Source organism: Megalobrama amblycephala, linkage group LG21 (assembly GCF_018812025.1).
Source record: "Megalobrama amblycephala isolate DHTTF-2021 linkage group LG21, ASM1881202v1, whole genome shotgun sequence".
Taxonomy (NCBI): Eukaryota; Metazoa; Chordata; class Actinopteri; order Cypriniformes; family Xenocyprididae; genus Megalobrama; species Megalobrama amblycephala.
The window spans coordinates 29,812,321-29,831,020 of record NC_063064.1 but is presented as its reverse complement, the minus strand read 5'-3'; the positions used below and the strand labels follow the sequence as shown (position 1 = coordinate 29,831,020).

Sequence of the window (18,700 nt, the reverse complement as noted above, 5' to 3'; positions counted from 1 at the left end):
CTTCTGGGCCATTGAATCCCTCCCTTTGTGTTTCGAGCTAGTGTTCAAAATATATTACAACATATTTTACATTACTTTTTTTTTTTTTTCAGGCATGCAGTCAAAGACAAGTGCAGATCGCAGTTGGCAGTTTGCATTTTAGCCAGAGGAGTATTTCCCCGGCACAAAGACGAACACTACTATGACCGAGCCAAGAGAAGCGTTTGTAAGGAGAGATATGGAGTGTGTTAAGATATATTACTGAAATACATTACCATGATAATTGATTCTAAAATTGCATCATACTTTATTTGTGAGCCACCTCTGTATATCTATTCATGGCAGCAGAAAGCTCGTGAAAGGTCCTGTCACAAAAATCACACTTTTACATTTGCTTTCTTAAAACGCATGAGTGCTAACAAGCAGCGTAGCGTGAGTCTTGCTCCAGGCCCTTTGGTCTTGCATCATCCACGGGGGAAAGATAGAAAGAAGGGCTCCGAGCTCCTTCCCCCGCAACGCCACAGCTGCCACGGCGGAGACAAATCTCCTTTGAGCCATCGTGCGCGCTCTCTGCCCACTGCTGATCAGCAGGTTCCTGCACCCTGGACCACTTCACACGAGTTTTCCTGCATCTCCATTTCCTTCTGCCAGACCAGAGCCTGATCATCTCTCTCAAACTCCCATCTGCCAGGCCTCTTCTATGGCTGATAGGCTGCCAGGAAAAGAGGTTACAAAAAGGCCTGTGGGAGTGCGAGAGTGTGTGTATATTAGTATGTGCATGGGCGTGCGAGTATGTCCGTGCGTATCGCTGAATGCAGTCTTCTCGGTGCATGTGCAAGTACTGGGTGCACTTGAAGCTGACAATAGAGGAAAAACAACCCCCTAACGCAATGCAATAACAATAATACTGCAGGCGTACGAGTAATTTTGTGCATGCATTCTTCTTGGTGCATGTCATTTTAGGTGTACCAAATACTTGCACAACAGAAGCAGCCAAATTGCAAATCATCATTAAAAAGAAATGTTAGTGCATACTTGAGTATCAAGAAATACATTCATCCTGGTACATGTGGATGTACATGGAAATTATAAATATAAAAGACAAAATAAACTAGTGCACGTGCATTCTTCTTGGTGCATGCGCAAGTACTGGGTGCACTTGAAATTGTCAATAGAGGAAAAACAACCCCCTAAAGCAATGCAACCATAGTAATTTTGTGCATGCTTGTATACCCGTGCATGCATTCTTCTTGGTGCATGTTAGTGTAGGTGCACCACATAGAAGAAGCAAAATTGCAAATTATCAATAAAAAGAACCAAACTCTGTAGGTGCATACCAAGAAATGCCTTCTTCCTGGTACTTGTGGATGGACATGGAAATTATAAACATAAAAGACAAAACAAACTAGGGTTTTGTGTATTTATTTACACGTGCGTTCTTCTTGGTGCATGTGCAAGTATTTGGTGCAACTACATCAACAATAGAAGAAAAAAACCCTTCCGCAATGCATCCGCTTCAAGACGAACCAAACTGCTGCAGTCTCCAGACCGGCTCTGGAGTTTAATTAAACAAGGAATTAGCGGATTATATGGAGACTATCATTACAGACCACTCGAGCAGTCTTCACAGAATGTCTTTTTGTCTCCCCAAGCTCTGGCTCAATGATTCTCAATGGATTACATGCGACCGCAGGACATGAGTCCGCATTCATTAAATCAATTCCTCCATCTTCCCCCATTTAATAAAGATTGATTTTTTTTTTTTTTTTTTTTACAACACTGCCCGGCACTCCAGCACATGAAAAAAAATCTTGAATATACAAAGTTGAATATGTACATATCCTGGATATCCCTTTGTTGGTTTTCATGAGGATGCGCCAGAGCGATTTGTTGCTAACACACCATGACAACACTTGAGACTGGCGCAGTGGTCTACGGATCACTTTCCAAAGTCACCTCGGCATCCTGAGGGGGAGGGAGAGACGTGCCGCTGTGATTTTTGTTTCATTGCACAGTTTCGCCACATGATTCATGAGGCAAGATTCTGTCAGCGTACCCTGCCCTCGCGTCTCTTTGTTGTCTTTCTGTCCACACGTTGGACACATCAAAGACTTTTTGCTTTTACTTACAAACGTACTGTAACCGTATCGAATCCCACCGCACGTCTTTTGTATTGAAATATTTTTGCAAAACACATGTAATCAATGGGCAAAACTCAGAAACAAAACTCAGGTTGTTGTCGCCGTCTCACAAGCTCTGGCTCAGCCGTCTTGCGAGCCCAAGACTGAAGGTCAACAGGCCCCCTGACAACAGCAAAGGATTATGGTAATGAAACAGATGCTGGCAGAGATAGAGCAGCGAGAGGGGCATGATACAGGCCTCATCTCTGTCCCGAAGAGATCCACTGATTGGGATGCTAGCTTTTATCAAGGGAACAGAAGCCCCAAATGGGTTCAGATAGGTTGTGGCAGTCATGTAATGTAGCATACGGTCTCTGCTAGCTGCTAATGTGAGCGTGAAGGCTGACGGTTTACGTGCAAAGTTAGATGGCTGAAAGTAACTCTTGTGTAGCTATTATAAACTAAATTATCGCCATTATTTCAGAATGTATATATATATGGCTTTCATTCCTTATTTAAAATGCACTACATTTAATCACTGTAATAAGGGGGGACAAAAAAAGCAGCAGTTAATTTGCACTTTAAGCCCAAGAAGATGTGAGGTCAATTCACAAGAACTCTTCCCTGTTTTAAAACAATACGGTACATCCTGACTAATCCGCCAAACAATAACCGAGCTGTAATTCTATTTGAGGGTTCTGGGGATATTGATAAAGTCCTCTGCTCATTTATCAGCCAATTAAAGCCTAATTATGTTCCATTCATTCTGTGCTGCAGCCTGAATGTTTTTCCTCCAGGGCCCAACGTGATCTTTAACGAAATGTTGACTTTGTGCCGAGTATTTAATTTGCAACAAAATCAGGTGCGTACAGATTGCTCTGGTGAATTTTAGATCATATTTCATTTAAAAAGCGAACCCTTATGGAGCTGAGGGCTAGAGGCAGATAAACCGTTACGGGTAGGTTCTCTGCTTCTTGGATGCATGAATCACTAAAGCCAAATCTTATCCATTTAGGGCCCATTATCTGCAACAGTTAAGCCAACATACACATTTAGCTCAATCGTTTACGTTAGCTTACATTGGCTTAAAGGGATAGTTCTCCCAGAAATGAAAATACTGTCATCATTTACCACCCTCATGTTCCAAACCAGTATGCTTCTCTTTCTTCTGAGGAACACAAAAGATATTTTAAACAACACTGGACCCTTCATTATATTGGGAAAAGATAGATAGATTTGTGTTTGATAGAAAAAAGAAATGCAGACAGGTTTCCCTTTAACAGAAATGTTAACAGATTTAACTGTTGAATTAAAGACTACTGAATGAAATGATCTTGTATATTATTTTTTTGTGCTTATATTTCACATTTTTAAGGAGCTTACATACACTTTTAAATAAAAGTACCAAAAGGACGTTTTCGCAGCAATGCCATAGAAGAACCATTTTGGGTTCATCAAAGAATCTTACAGTGAACAGCTCTTAAATAGAACAATTTTAATAATCTAAGGAACCATTTTCCACTACAAAGAACCTTTTGTCCAATGGAAAGATTCCATGAATGTTAAAATGTTCTTTCTCTCCTCTGATTCCAATTAAGAACCTGAGTGTTAAATAAGACATTCCTTCTCTTCTCTAAGGGCATTTAAAGAAGGAATCAGTGAGTTAATACAACAAACTCCAACTGCACAAAGAGGCTTGACCAACAGTGAGATTGCAAAGAGAAAACAGTTCATATGGTAATTGGCTAAATAAAAAAAATATGAACAAAATGATTTGGTCTGCTAAAAAGAGAGATGACACAAACTGGGTTAAAAACAACCCAAGTTGGGTTGAAAATGGACATTAACCCAGCGGTCGGGTTAAATGTTTGCCCAACCACTGGGTAGTTTTATTTAACTCAACTATTGTTTAAAAATGACTGTATTGCTTGCTTAAAATGAATCCAAAATATGTTGTAAATTAACATTTATTAATATCTTTAATAAATTAACATTTATTAATAAGTTTAATGAATAATAATTAAACAATAAACATTCATTAAATTGATTATTATTGTTGCCTCTAGTAATTATATGTCTGATTTTTCATTTCCAGCCTATTTTGGGTTCATTTTAAGCCAGACATACAGTAATTTTTAAACAATAGATGGGTTAAATAAAACTGCCCAGCACGTTAGGGAAACATTTAAGCCAATCGCTGGGTTTGTCCATTTTCAACCCAACTTGGGTTGTTTTTAACCCAGAGTGTACTCATTTAGTAGCATGGTCTGATACATCACTGTACCATGCTATATAGTACCTTTTTGTGAGCGAAACGCATTCATGGATTACTAACTGCTTAAAATCCCAAGCTAAAAACAGTCTCTTTGTCCGCATGATCTATCTATATCGTTTTAATTATATCACCCAACAGCATCAAAAGTGATTTGCGCAGCTCATCTGAAAATAGAGTACGATATATCATTACCAAACCTAAGATCCTAAAAGGATGTCAAAGATCCTTATAGGGGGGAAAAAAGACAATTGAAAAGCACGATTGAGCCAGAATTCAAAGTGCAGCTTTTGACATCATCAGAATCCCAGGAATTAGTCAGGGATGGCGGATAATAAAAAGCCTCCATGACACAGTGAGAAGGAGGTAGAGGCGTCTCCAACCTCATCTGCTAAGATTGCCTTTGAATCAGTATTAGCTCAACATTACGGCAAAATTCTATGCAGCCTTTTTTTTTTATACCGTAACCAATGTCCTCAATATCAGCTGTACCTTGCAAACTACCCAAGACAGAGTGACAAAAACAGACAGGGCTTTTTGCAGTGCAGCATTAGCTCATAATGGCTCATTTTGAAAAGCATATTAGTTCCAGCATAATTACAATCAAGTCTTACGCTTGCTATTTTACAGGCATTCAATAGGACCAGCCTCGGAGCTGCAAATGACACCAGTTGAGTGTAACTGACAACAGATCTTCCCCTTTTTTTCCTTCGGCATCTTCCTAAACCCCCCCACATTCCCACAGGACAAAAATAACAGCGTCCCTGCTTAATTTTTGTTTACATGTTTATTTTGTACATGCCTTTGTAAGAGTCACTGGAGCAATTATACTTTTTGTCACTCTGAGAGGAGGAGAGGGGAATCGTAATGCCGCACAGCCCGTAATGAGCCGAGTTTTCGCCCGTGCGATCTGATTTGATATCTCTGACATCCATCTGCCTCTCTTTGCAATCTCTCTGGCTCGCGGCCTGAATATAAAACTCTGCGTGTTTCCTCAGGTCTGTTTAGGGATTGAACCTTTGATACTGGTGTGCCTACGGTGGGAGAGGGAGGTGGAGAATTGGGGGGTTCGCAGCGAGATCAAATAACTGACAGAAAAATTTGCATTGTTGAAGACGGAGCTGGAACGTACTTTTCCGGTCCTGCCCCCACAGGGTTATGGCAATATGACGAAATGTTCAAACAGCAACATTTTTAAAAAAAAGTCCATGAAAAGACTTGGATTAACAAATACATATCCTTATATATACACTATGATGCAATACTGCATGCAAGAGAATCCCTAAAGGAAGGTTGCTCATTCTTAGTTCAGTTATCAATCAAGTTTCTCCCAAAATGTCTTTAAAAAATCATTGCAAATGAGAGAATTTTTCACATACATTATGTGTATAGAGCATTTAGCCTTGGAAAAGTGAGAAATGTTTATATTGATATCTCTGACCTTGATTGCAGGCTTTTGCATGTTGTAAAATCTTAACAGCATTGTTGAAATTTCTTCTGAAATGGCAATTACATGAGACTTTTTTTCAGGAGAACTGTTTGAGAAGCAGGAGAATTGCTCTCCAATGAATCTCATCTTTGTCTGAAAAATACAATTCTGATACTACAGACATATATGAGTTTGCTTTCTTACAGACAGTACTGGAAAGAAACAATGCCAGTGTCATCAAGGGCGTTTACATGCATTTTAGTTGGAATAAAACAAAGTATTTTAAAATGTCATGTACAGTAGAGTGCAAGTCAGACTGACGGACCTAGATAATGTCGATCTGCCTCATATATGTACTTTGACATTATACACTTGCTTTTAAAATACAAATGAAACTATTTGACTACTCAAAAACGTGTAAATATACTGAGTTGCTCTATTGCATTAAAGGATTAGTTCACTTCAGAATTAAAATTTGCTGATAATTTACTCACCCCCATGTCGTCCAAGATGTTTATGTCTTTCTTTCTTCAGTCGAAATGAAATTAAGGTTTTTAAGGAAAAAAAATCCCAGGATTTTTTTTCATATAGTGGACTTCAGCTGGTTGAAGGTCCAAATTGCAGCTTCAAAGGTCTCTACATGATCCCACCCGAGGAATAAGGGTCTTATCTAGCGGAACGATCAGTCATTTTCTAAAAAAAAAAGTACAATTTATATACTTTTTAACCACAAATGCTCATCTTGCACTGCTCTGCGATCCGCCACGCATTACGTAATCATGTTGGAAAGGTCACATGTGATGTAGGTGGAGGTACCGAGCAAATGTTTATAAAGCGGCCTTTACAAAAAAAGGTAAAACAACAATGTCAGCCATTTTTGAAGTTGGAGGAGACCGTGGTACTTCCGCCTACGTCACGCATGACCTTTCCAACGTGATTACGTAATGCGTGGCGCATCGCAGAGCAGTGGAAGATGAGCATTTGTGGTTAAAAAGTATATACATTTTTATTTTTTTTTAGATAATGGCCAATCATTTCTCTAGATAAGACCCTTATTCCTCGGCTGGGATCATGTAGAGCCCTTTGGAGCTGCATTGAAACCCGCTGAAGTCCACTATATGGAGAAAAATCCTGAAATGTTTTCCTCAAAAACCTTAATTTCTTTTCGACTGAAGAAAGACATAATCATCTTGGATGACATGGGGGTGAGTAAATTATCAGGAAATTTTAACTCAAATTCTCTTGTTAACGATCCAACTTTCAATTACATATACAGCCCTGTTTCTAATGCTAAAGAGAATTTATACTTTTTCAGGCAGTCGAAACCTGCTATTGGAGTTAAAAGTTAATATTGATGCAAGGTAGCCTATAAAAGTCAACAATTCCACTTTGAGCTTTAGTTGAACAGTCTCTTGAGTCTCATTGCCATTGTCAAAAGCAGTCTCACAGGAACGTTCCTCTTTTGCTTCCCCTTTCACAACATTCGGGATAAAAATCACATCCTTTAGAAATGACGAGAGCGGCGGAGAGAAAGACGAGCCCAAAGAAAATAGACGAAAGGGAAAAAGAGCAAAAGGAGGGGAGGGTCTATAATCTTTGGCTCCCACAACAAACAATTAGACCTTTTTTTCTTTCAGAGACGTTGAAAAAAAAAAGAGGTTTAAGAGAGGCGCAGAAGAAGCAGCTAAGGCGTTGGTCTTTTATAGCTCTTGTCATGTGGGTGAAGGCGCAGGGCGGCCATAGGAACACACGCCTAACGTCCAACAACAGGCTGGGCCCTGGGCCCCTTCGCGCTTTCAGCCTGCATAGACGCTGCACCTCAGGGGGCCATTAGAGCCTGAATAGGGCCCTGGCAACCCCGCGTAGCTCAGTGGGGTATCGATAAATGCTGACATATTGACTCCCTATGCTCCAGTGCCAGGGGACAGGCGTGCCGAAATATGAGCGTGAAGGACTTGAATGGCGGGATTTTATACATAAACATCGACACAAATATACAGTGGGGTCCAAAAGTCTGAGACCGATAAAGAAACAGTTTTTTTTTCACTGCAACATCATATTATCAGCATAACCATTTCAGTGAGGAGTCACATCATCTTTTGAATATTCGATTAGTGACCTCTTTGAGTCTTTCTAGCTTAAATTTTCACATTTAATTCAACTGCAGATTTTTTTTTTTGGTAATTATTTGTGAAATTTACTAGCAATTTCTGAGTGAAAACTGTTCCAAAGTTCATCCTACACCATTTTTTTTAGTGTAGTGCAGAACATTTCCTTTAAAACAACTTTTTCTTTAACATCTTAAATTTCAGTGCCTCTTTAAAAGTATACTGAACAATATTGCTCAAATGTTAAGAGTTTGTGAGTTCCCAGCATGCATTGCAGCATGAATAAATCTATGAATTACAAAAAAATATATGATTATTGTTTTGCTTTTTATTGACTTTTCAAAAATGAACAATCAATTTATGGCGTTACTAAATGAAAATTGGTAACACTTTAGTATGGAGAACACATTTATTATTAAGTATGACTTTTCCCTCAATAAACTCCTAATTTACTGCTTATTAATAGTTAGTAAGGTAGTTGTTAAGTTTAGGCATTGATATGTGCTTTAGAAATATTCTAGTAATATGCAAGCTATAAGCAACTAGTTAAAAGACCCTAAAATAAAGTGTTGAAAATTTGCTGAACAGGAAATCTCTAGTTGCCTTGATGAATTTATTGGCTGAATGAGGCATTCTGCATTCAGCGGATGAACAAATTCAAACGGACAAAAAGTAGTGTTACAATTTTTAAATCATTAGTTGAGAGAACTTAAAAATCTTAAAGTTGCATAGAATTTTCACGACGATTCCTTTTTTGCACAGTCCGAGCAGGAATATTTTGAACAGAATCCTTTTGAATTCCTGTCACCACAGGGAGCGAGAAATGGAGGATGCTTCCCTGAGCCGTTTTCTTGAGGGTCACCCTACCTACCTCTGTTCCGAGGGAGCGAGGCTTAGTTTTCTCTACATCCTTCCTTTTTGCCAAAATGGGATTTTGTTTCCTGGGGTTAGGTCCCTGCTAATTAAGGTCACAGCTAAAGTAATGAAATTAAGAAGGACCACAAAGCAAAAAAGGGAACCCAAGGGGTCCGTGCCAACAGTGCAGAAGCCCCTTCAGAGGGCTGTGAAAGGAAAAAGCAATGCAGGAAATCAAATACTAACTCTGAGCTCTGAGAAGCGCATGTTTATTTTATCCAGAATGTAAAAGGATGGAGTTTAGGTAGGAGACAGAATGCACTCAAGGGTTGAGATATGTGCCTGAAGGACAGCTTCGGAGTCAAGGCATATAATTCTTTCATCATAAAGTGGTTATATAGTACAGTCAAAACTCAGTGTGAGTTCACTCTGGAGGAGGATATCGCCATACTTTTCCTCCCAAAAGATATTACGGGGGGGAAAAACTCATTTCCAAACCAATTGTTAATCTATCAAAAGATGCTATTCCTGGAAGGTACAAAACTTGCATGGATGACCCATAGGTTGCTTTTTCAAAGCTAAAGAGAACTCTGTTACGTTTCATCAACGTATGCTAAAATTTCTCTTAGAAATCTCCAGAAAAAAAGTCAATTTTAAACATATTTTCCAGATATAAAAATGTATATATAATATATAAATCAACACATAAACCGTCTGTAAAAAACCTTCAGAATATAGATACACTGGGTTAAAAACAACCCAAGTTGGGTTAAAAATAGACAAACCCAGCAATTGGGTTGTTTTAACCTAGTGGTTGGGTTAAATGTTTGCCCAATGTGCTGGGTAGTTTTATTTAACTCAACTAATGTTTAAAAATTACTGCATTGCTTGCTTAAAATGAACACAAAGTTTCTCCGAAGTTAACAAGTATTAATATGTTTAATAAATGAACATTTATCAATAAGTTAAATTGCTTCTTAATAAATGTTCACCTTTTGATTTTTACTGTTGCCTCTACTAATTATGTGTCTGATTTTTAATTTCTAACCTATTTTGGTTCATTTTAATCCAGCCATATATAGTCATTTTTAAACAATAGTTGGGTTTAATAAAACTACTCAGCAGGTTGGGCAAACATTTAACCCAACCACTAACCCAATCGCTGGGTTTGTCCTTTTTCAACCCAACTTGGGTTGTTTTTAACCCAGCATTTTTTAGCATGAAGGAATAAAACTATAAACTAAAACTGATATATATATACTGTAAAGTGAAGTGGAGATATCTGACAGCCTTTAAAGTGTTGTAATTGAAATCTACAGACGCAAATAGATAATGTGATACAAAATAAACACTGAAATGTGTATTTTGAATGTTTTCCTTCCAGTAACCTGAAATAGGACATGTGATGGAAGCCCAAAATCAATCCCAAAGTCCCACTTTTTCCTTTTTCTGCTTTTGATTCAGTGGATACTACATGAAATTCCCAAGACATTCTTCAGGACATAAGGAGGTCTTTAATATTTCCTGTTTTTGGAGTTTACATCAGCGAACATTCGCAGCAGCTGACGGTAAAGTCAGAGATCAGCGCTCTATATTGTGTCTTCAGACCGTAAGGGCATTTCAAAATGAGAGCGTACATTCCCCTAGGGAGGGTCCGACAGGAGACGCCTTAAATAAACCCATTAGTTAAAAATGGAAGGCTTGGCTTTTTCCTTTGAAGTTACAGGGATTGCTCGCTCTTCGCCTCTCGCTGTCTCTAAGCTCACCGGTCAACGCTTGCGTATTTTTTAACTTGGTGGAAAGAAGAAACACATTTCTGATTTGCAACACTCTAGGAACGTGTTTATTGTCTTTCTGCACAGCCTTAAAAATGAGCGGCCACACGTTACATGAAAATAATGAAGAATCCATTTGCAAAGCAGGTCAAAAGCATAAAATGGGCGATGATATGGCCGTAAGTAGCATGGGCTAATGGTGATTTTAAAGCAGTCGAGCATGGTGTGAATGGCTCTAATTCATCAGCTCTGCGACTGGGCACACGGCTCCAAACTTAATTAGTGTTGCACATTATGTGGGGCATTTTCTCCATTGTAATAAAATTAGAGAGAATGCTTGCTGTACTTTCTAACACGCCTTGCTGTAACGGGGGATGACAATAATCCGCCGGTGTCTGTGCCAACTGTCAAAAACTTTGACATCTATGGCAGACGGGGAGAAACGCGGGGGGGGGGGGAATTTAGACATTTTTTTAGACATTTAGCTCTATTATGATCCTGTGTTTTCTTCTAACATGGGCAGTGAAGAAAACAGAATAACAATTTCTCCCCCAATGTTATGTCTGTCACTGAACGTGGCACACATTTCAAGCGAATCCCCTCTGATATATCAGTCAAGAAATCACAACGTGCCGAATGTTTTCTTAAGCAGTGGTTGAATATAAATATACCACAAATATAATAGACCACACAGATCTTAAGAGACACCAGATCCAATCAAAACAAAGCCACATTTTTAAATACGCTGCTTTGTTTATAAGGGTAAAAACGATCTGATGTTGACAGATGGAGGATGGGTGAAAAGATCTTTGGATGTTTATAACACTGATACATTTATATTTTATACAGCGACTTTTACAGACTTATTTACAGCCCTAATTCTGCTTTATAGTATGAGTAAAATGGAGCAAACTTTCACCGATGCTTCTCTGTTTTGAATGCAGCAAATTTCAAGACTTTTACTGCACTGAAACATGATGCAATGAGTTAAATCAGAAGGTCAATCATGTGTCATGCTTTCAAATCACACCAAATGACAAACAGACTATGCCAATAAATGACCAAAGAAAGAGAAAATGTCTCTTTTTCTAATCCTGCGAAAACAAAGCCCATCAGGATCATCCGTTTTATCTGTGTTGTAATGAATATTTAAAGCTTTGCGTTCAGTATCATCATATCCAGCAAGAAGCGTTATTTTTAAGCCAGACAATTCAATCAAAATCCTCACAATGTGCTTCACATAAAACCCTGGAGAAAGCAAGAGACACTTTTCCTTTCTATTTGTTTTCGGAGAGCTATCCTGAGTGTGTGACAAGAAAGGAGTCTAAAACAACCAATTAAAGCAAAATTGCCTTCACTCCAGGAAAAACATTGAGTCAAAACCCCATGGGAACTACTATAGAGCACTGAGCGCTCTTGTCCTTTCCAATGGCACGGTCAAGATCGACCAGACGAGCACAGATAGAAAGATAGATAAATGACTTTTGGAAACCTTGTTTTTCTTGTCAACACAAGCACTTTCATGAGAATGCAACCCTGATGTCAACTCATTGCTTTACCAATATCTCCTTCCACTTTTGAGTAAAACCTTTGTAAAATGAAAGAACACTTTCTTGACACCGACCAAGACCGATTAGCCCTATGATTACAGAATTTGTCCAATCTTAAAGTTTTCAAAAAGTCCTGTGCTGTAGAAAAAGTCATTGCAGTAGGGCAAATACACAACAGGAATAGGTAAAATATGAGATCTCTTTAATATGGCAATGAGATTACATGGAAAGCTAATGGAAGTTTTATCATGAACTCATTTCTCATCACATGTTTTTAAAGAATAAGTGTGACCCTGGTAGTCACACTTATTTGTAGCAATAGCCAACAATACACTGTATGGATCAAAATTATCGATTTTTCTTTTATGCCAAAAATCATTAGGATATTAAGTAAAGATCATGTTCCATGATCAATGTTCATTGTTAATTTCCTACAGTAAATATATCAAAAATGTATTTTTGTGAGTGGATATGCATTGCTAATGACTTCATTTGGACAACTTTAAAGGCGATTTTCTCAATATTTAGATTTTGTTGCATCCTCAGATTCCAGCTTATTTATTCTTTCAGATGATGTATAAATCTCAATTTCAAAAGACTGACCGGTTATGACTGGTTTTGTGGTCCAGGGTCACAAATGATATGAGTTTCTATTCACATTTATTTTATGGCTCTCAACTGTTTATCAACAATTGACTTCCGTGTGTATTTTAGGGAAACAAAGTTAGCTGAAAATGTTTCTAAGCTATGAAACTCTGCAAAATAAATCTTTAAATGTATTCGCCCTACAAGTGTCATAAATGTGAATCCAAATAATCAGCTGAATATATCAAATACGCCTCTTATGATTTGCGCCCAAATTGGATTGCCAATATCTATAATATCAAGAGCATTGTCTCTAAGGAGAATGAAAAAAAAAAATAATAGTAATAAAAAAAGAAAAAATGGGTACTTGAGATCCATCATGGCTTAGCCTAGAAAACTAACACATTATTGATCTTTTCTTGGGTTTCTTTCTCTCCTCTGTTTGTTTAGAAAAGCCTCATCCCCACTAATAGCTGTCTCAAAGCATAATCTCCCTCCTCCCCTCCATAACCTCTTCACGGTCCTCTTTTCATGGCATCTCACACAGTTAAAGTTAGCCGCCTCGCTGCGGTGAGGCTCCGAGAGCCAATTGTGTTGCTAATGTTGACACCTGCCAGAGCGGAGCAGAGCGAGGGTTGTTTGTGCTTCGCTGCAGTCTGATGCAGATCATCTCTAAACTGGGATCTCTTCAGCAAGATTACGAGTGCTTTATGATCATCAACCACATGCTTCATTCTACAGTCGGACAGAGAAAGAAGACAGGGCAAGAAAAGTTGAAAGAAAGAGACAGAAAGAGTTTGGATGGACAGATCACTAAATGTGAATAAAAAGTTATCTGACATCAATATGCATGGGGTACAAAAGACGGGGGAAAAAATTACATAAAATAAAGAATGTTTAACATTGTGCGCTATTTATATGTCTTTAATCAAATAAGCAAATTAGTTACATGTGACTGTATGTATGGTCAAATTTTCTTGCTTCTTATAAAGCACAAGACGCTCTTTGAAACATCTCAAATCATACCGGAGAACATGATCATCAGGTTTTCTCACGTTGTGAATGCAGCCACACACTAAAAAATAATGTGTTGGCTCAACAAAAAAAATTAACGCAACAGTTTGCATCAATTTTATGACAACTTTGAGTTAATTTACATTCAACCAACAAGCTACATTGAGTTAATAACTTAAAAGTAGCTTAAACACACATTTTTAAGTTGATTACTCAAAAAAAAAAAAAAAAGTCGCTCCAATAAAAAAACACTTAATTTCAACATTTACAGATTGATTAAACGGGGCAAATTCGCGTGAGAGTACAATTCCACAAATGCGCTGATGGGAGTGGTAAGTTTTGCACGTGCAAAATAAAGAACACAGACACAGTCAAATCATTTATATAATGACCAACGCAATCTAACAAGAGCAGCACAAAGTAACGTTGGGTCACAAATAAGTAGAGCTGATGCTCATCAGGTGCGAGTTGACACAGGCGCAACTTGTTACATGTAATATACAGATAATGTCTTCTTCTGGCATTCCAAAGAAATGAATATGAGTGGAAAATATTTTCACCCTTCTACCACGTGCTCTCTGTCCTCTGTGGCGTCTCCTCCTAGCAGCAACAATTGCAGCCATGTCGCAAAATGGGTTAAGACATGCTTTTTTAATGTCGCAAATACCAGTAAACTGACTAGCGCAAACATTAGTAAATCGCGTTGCGTGATTCATTTAAAAACTCTCCTCCCATAAATTTTGCGTCTGAAAGGGAAACTCCTACAAATACATATGCAATAAGGTCAGCTGCAAAAACAACTCAGTCCATGCCTTTTCAGCGCTAATTTTGCAGTCTTTAGTAAATCCCGACAGTAGTTTTTTAACGCCAAAACAGGGTTTGCGCTGGTGCAAGCTCCTTATCCAGTCCTATGCAAAGCTGGGAACAAGAAATCCACTGCCTAATTTCTGAAGCTATCGAAACAATTTCATTACGTTACTACAACTTGATTTTTTTTAAAAAGCCAATTAACACAGAAATTTGAGTTTAAATTACAAACAATATTAAGTTGATGTAATGATAAACATTATTATGTCAACAGAACTTAAAATGTTTAATTAAAACAATAAATTTGAATTTTTAACTTGCAACCATGCATTTATTTAAGTTGTGGTCCCATGAATTACTTTTTAGAGTGCAGAAAACACTAAGTATAACTTGTAAAAGAAAATAGTGTAGTAGTCTCAGACTTTCGGACCCCACCTCATGCAAAACTGTCTTTGTATTGTCATCATGACAAACGTTTATGCGTCATAAAACTAAAATCTATTTCTGTTCATTCAAATTTACTATTGTGATGAACCAGAGTTTATCAGTACAACAAATGTCTGTGACATTTAAGGCAGCTGTCTTCACTCACACTGACTTGGTACTCTCAAATAAACGTAAAGGTATATCGCAGCAAAACATTCCCAAAGGACTGGAAGGGAAAACAGCTCTTCATCGCTTCCATCTCAGCGTGCTGGAGTGGGGATTCACCCCCAGTCCCTACAGATGTACATTAATGCAGACAACACACTGAGCCCGTCTCTTCCACAAGCCCTCTTCACCAAACAGGCTGCTGTCCAGCCCCATCGTGTCAGTTTGAAGCCCCCATTCAAAAGTATTCATGCATCTGCCTTGGAGGCACAATGGCCGCTAGTTTATAAACTGTCTGCCTGCGAGCCCAAAGGCTTTAGTCCACATTGTTTTCATACCCTTAATAAACTTTTTGAAGGAGTTCATCAACTGGCTTGAATAGCCTGTGCACTGAATCTCAAGACAGAAAATAACAGAGATCTTTTTTCTTCTGCTCTTTTCTTTCTTTTTTTCCTTTTTAGGAGCAGTTTCTCTGACAATGGAGAGAGAAGGCTGTTAGACATCAGAGGAGTCTTAGGCCCAACACAAGAAAAAAAGGCAGCATTCAATTAAAAGAACAAAATGCTTTCCATAAAGGGGAAGGAGACAATTGATTTTTTCCTCCATTCAAAAGTGAGAGGATGATCCGAGCATCACTTCATATCTTATTCCAAAGGAGAAAAACACACATTCAAATGCACACAAAGTGTGAGAGTAAATATGTTGACAATGCACAAAGAGCAGACTTCAAATCGACCTACACGATCATTGCAAATATCATTAGCCTATAAAAAAAATAGGATGCATAAACCATCACCATTCTAAATCTCTATTTATTTGTTCGTTTTTCTAAGTGCTTCCTGTGACACCCGTTAGACAGGCAGGACAAATTTCAAAGAGGCAATAAATTTCAGTATTGGCTATAAGCCATTAATCCATTCTCATACCTTTAAAATGTGTGGAAAACTTAAAGGTCTTAAACGGGTGTCTTCTCTAATGAATTTCATCCCCAATTAGAACGGATCGCCAGAGTCCAAGTTGCGTCTCGCCTTTTCGCCTGTGGGGTCCGGAACGACTCCAAAAAATTCACAAACTTGCTAAATTAACAGGGCGAACACCCATGAAATGTAAGGCGCAAAACTCCGCCTTCCGACCGTGCTCCGGTAGTAAAATAAAAATAATAATAATTATTAATAAAAATGTGATTAATAAAATGCATATAAACAATTGTAATTATTATATTTAAATATATAAACAATGACTAATAATACAGGAGAGAAAAGAAAATACTTTAATACATAATCGTTCGTGTCTGTTTGTGAAAGAAGCGTTTAATTAGATTTGACAAGTTCAACGCGTTCGTTTCGGTCTCTGAAAGCCTGGTCAAGTATGAGTTCCGACTCAAACACGGAACTCAAAACATAAATATTATAATAATAATAGCTAATGAAGCAATATATTATTAATAATGAACATGTAAGGAAAAAACATGCTACCTAATCAATAAATAATTTTATTGCAATACAGATCATTTTTTTGGTTTCTTTATTTTGTTTTCGTTTTATTCATATTTCTTATTAGTGCGATTTCACTTTTTGATAGGCTATATATAATTCTATAATTTCAGCGCATCACTTGTTGCTGAGATGACTTTCTCAGAGGTGATTCTGACTCTATAAGCTGCGCCTACTGAAGCGCGATGACCTGCCCGAGTGTGAGAGAGGTTACCGGTCACTGCCATTTACCGCATCCCGGGATCCTCTATTGTTCCTAAAAGCCACTTGAACGGATCTCTAAAACACCGACCAACGGGACTGAAACGCTCAATTAGTTAAATCCACACGCCCGCGCTGGAAAAGAGTGCGTAAATGATTGCTAAGACAAATGCGTAAAATACAACGGAACAGCAAATACAATTCTGCAATATCAACGATCCAGACTATTGAACAATTATAGCACTGTTCTCAAAAAGCATCAACAACAAATGTTTTGATGATAATCCTAAAACTAACCAGCCTTTCATCGATGTGGGCATATTCTTAATTTATATGCTCAGCAGGCATGTCTTCTGACACACCATTTGGCATAAATACCTCGTTTTTATCACATAAATAAGAATTTTTACACTGCACATAAGAATGTTGAGCTCTGATTCTGGAACACAAAACTATTGTGTGTTCTGAAGCACAATCCATATAATATCCATGTGCTATTGACTACAATACAACTGCAAAGACATAAAATATCTCTGTGAAATATTTTAGCAAATAAAACGTATGAATCTTAATGTGTTAAAACGACAGTAAAATTAACACGACTGCGCACTATATATGTGTATTTGGATGCATTTTTCAGACCCCTTCCTCACACACACACACACACACACACACACACACACTTTAATGATGCCTGTGCTCATCCGTATCGCAGCTTGTGTGTGTCAAGTGTGACCCGCCCTCGCAAATCAAATGGCTAAAACGGAAATGACAATTTACATGTCAGAATCAATTGTGTATTTAAGCCCCCATTACAAACATTAACCAGATACGAACGCAGCAAATACAATATCCATTAGAACTGCTCGAACGGAGAGGGAATTACGCACAAAGATCCAAGCAGATATACAGTATTATGTGTGATTCATGTATTACATTCGGGGTTCTTCAAAGCACTTAAAAAGTTGAAAAATGAAATCCTCTCTGGTTATTAGCAGGAGCAGATAATAGCGTTTATGTGCGTAAAAAAGTCTTCTGCGCACTCCAGAATTGTGAAAACCGCACCATTACACGAATTCTCTCAGATATAAGACAGTGATATTCTCCCATAACATCTGTGCAGAGATTTGCACCGTCCCAGATGGCAAACCGCATTTAATGAACAGTCAGGCAGACTTGTCAAGCTAATATGAAGTCGCTTTGTACTGCAGTAGTCTCAAGTGTTTCTGATAAGCAAAAGACATCCACGGATCAAAGATCATAAGCTTCTCAATTTCCCTTAACTGAGCCTGAGCCCTCATTCACATCATCTCTACCCGTTTATTTTTAAACATCTCTGCAACACATCAAAACTCACATTCAGGCCCTGCCTCGAGTTCACAGGTCATCCGCAGACTAAAAACGACATTGTTAACTGGACTATAATCCCTGATTACAGCGGAGTCAATACAAGACACATTAAAATACCAGCCATGTTTGACATTTTTGCATTCATCATAGGCTGGATCACTAGCAAGAATTATTAAGCACTGATATTGTTCATTTCCTCACATATCATTAAATTTATAGTCGTGCAAAGGAGTGATAAGGTCAGTGTTGTGAATTGTTACATGGGCTTGTAAACTGTTACCTTCCCAAATACTGTCCTATCAAAGCGTCAAAACACAAATAGAAACATTATTATACTAATATATATATATATATATATATATATATATATATATATATATATAAAGAAACATAGGCTATATACAATAATCATGTTATTTAACAGTATGTAAATTAGTAGTAGTAGTATTTAAAAAAAATAGTAGCAAAAAAATTTAAACATCTAATACCCTAGGACAAAAAACTTGTAAGTTGTTCTGGCTTTGAAAAAAAAAAAGTCACCATCAACAATGCTTGAATCCAAATCATGGCC

At 37.9% G+C, this 18,700-nt stretch overlaps 1 protein-coding gene across 6 annotated transcripts in view; it reads right to left on the bottom strand.

Annotated features, from left to right (window-relative positions):
* Positions 1 to 18,700, bottom strand: part of pax7a (paired box 7a) — a 65,011-nt gene that overhangs the window by 36,702 nt on the left and 9,609 nt on the right. The window lies entirely within an intron of this gene.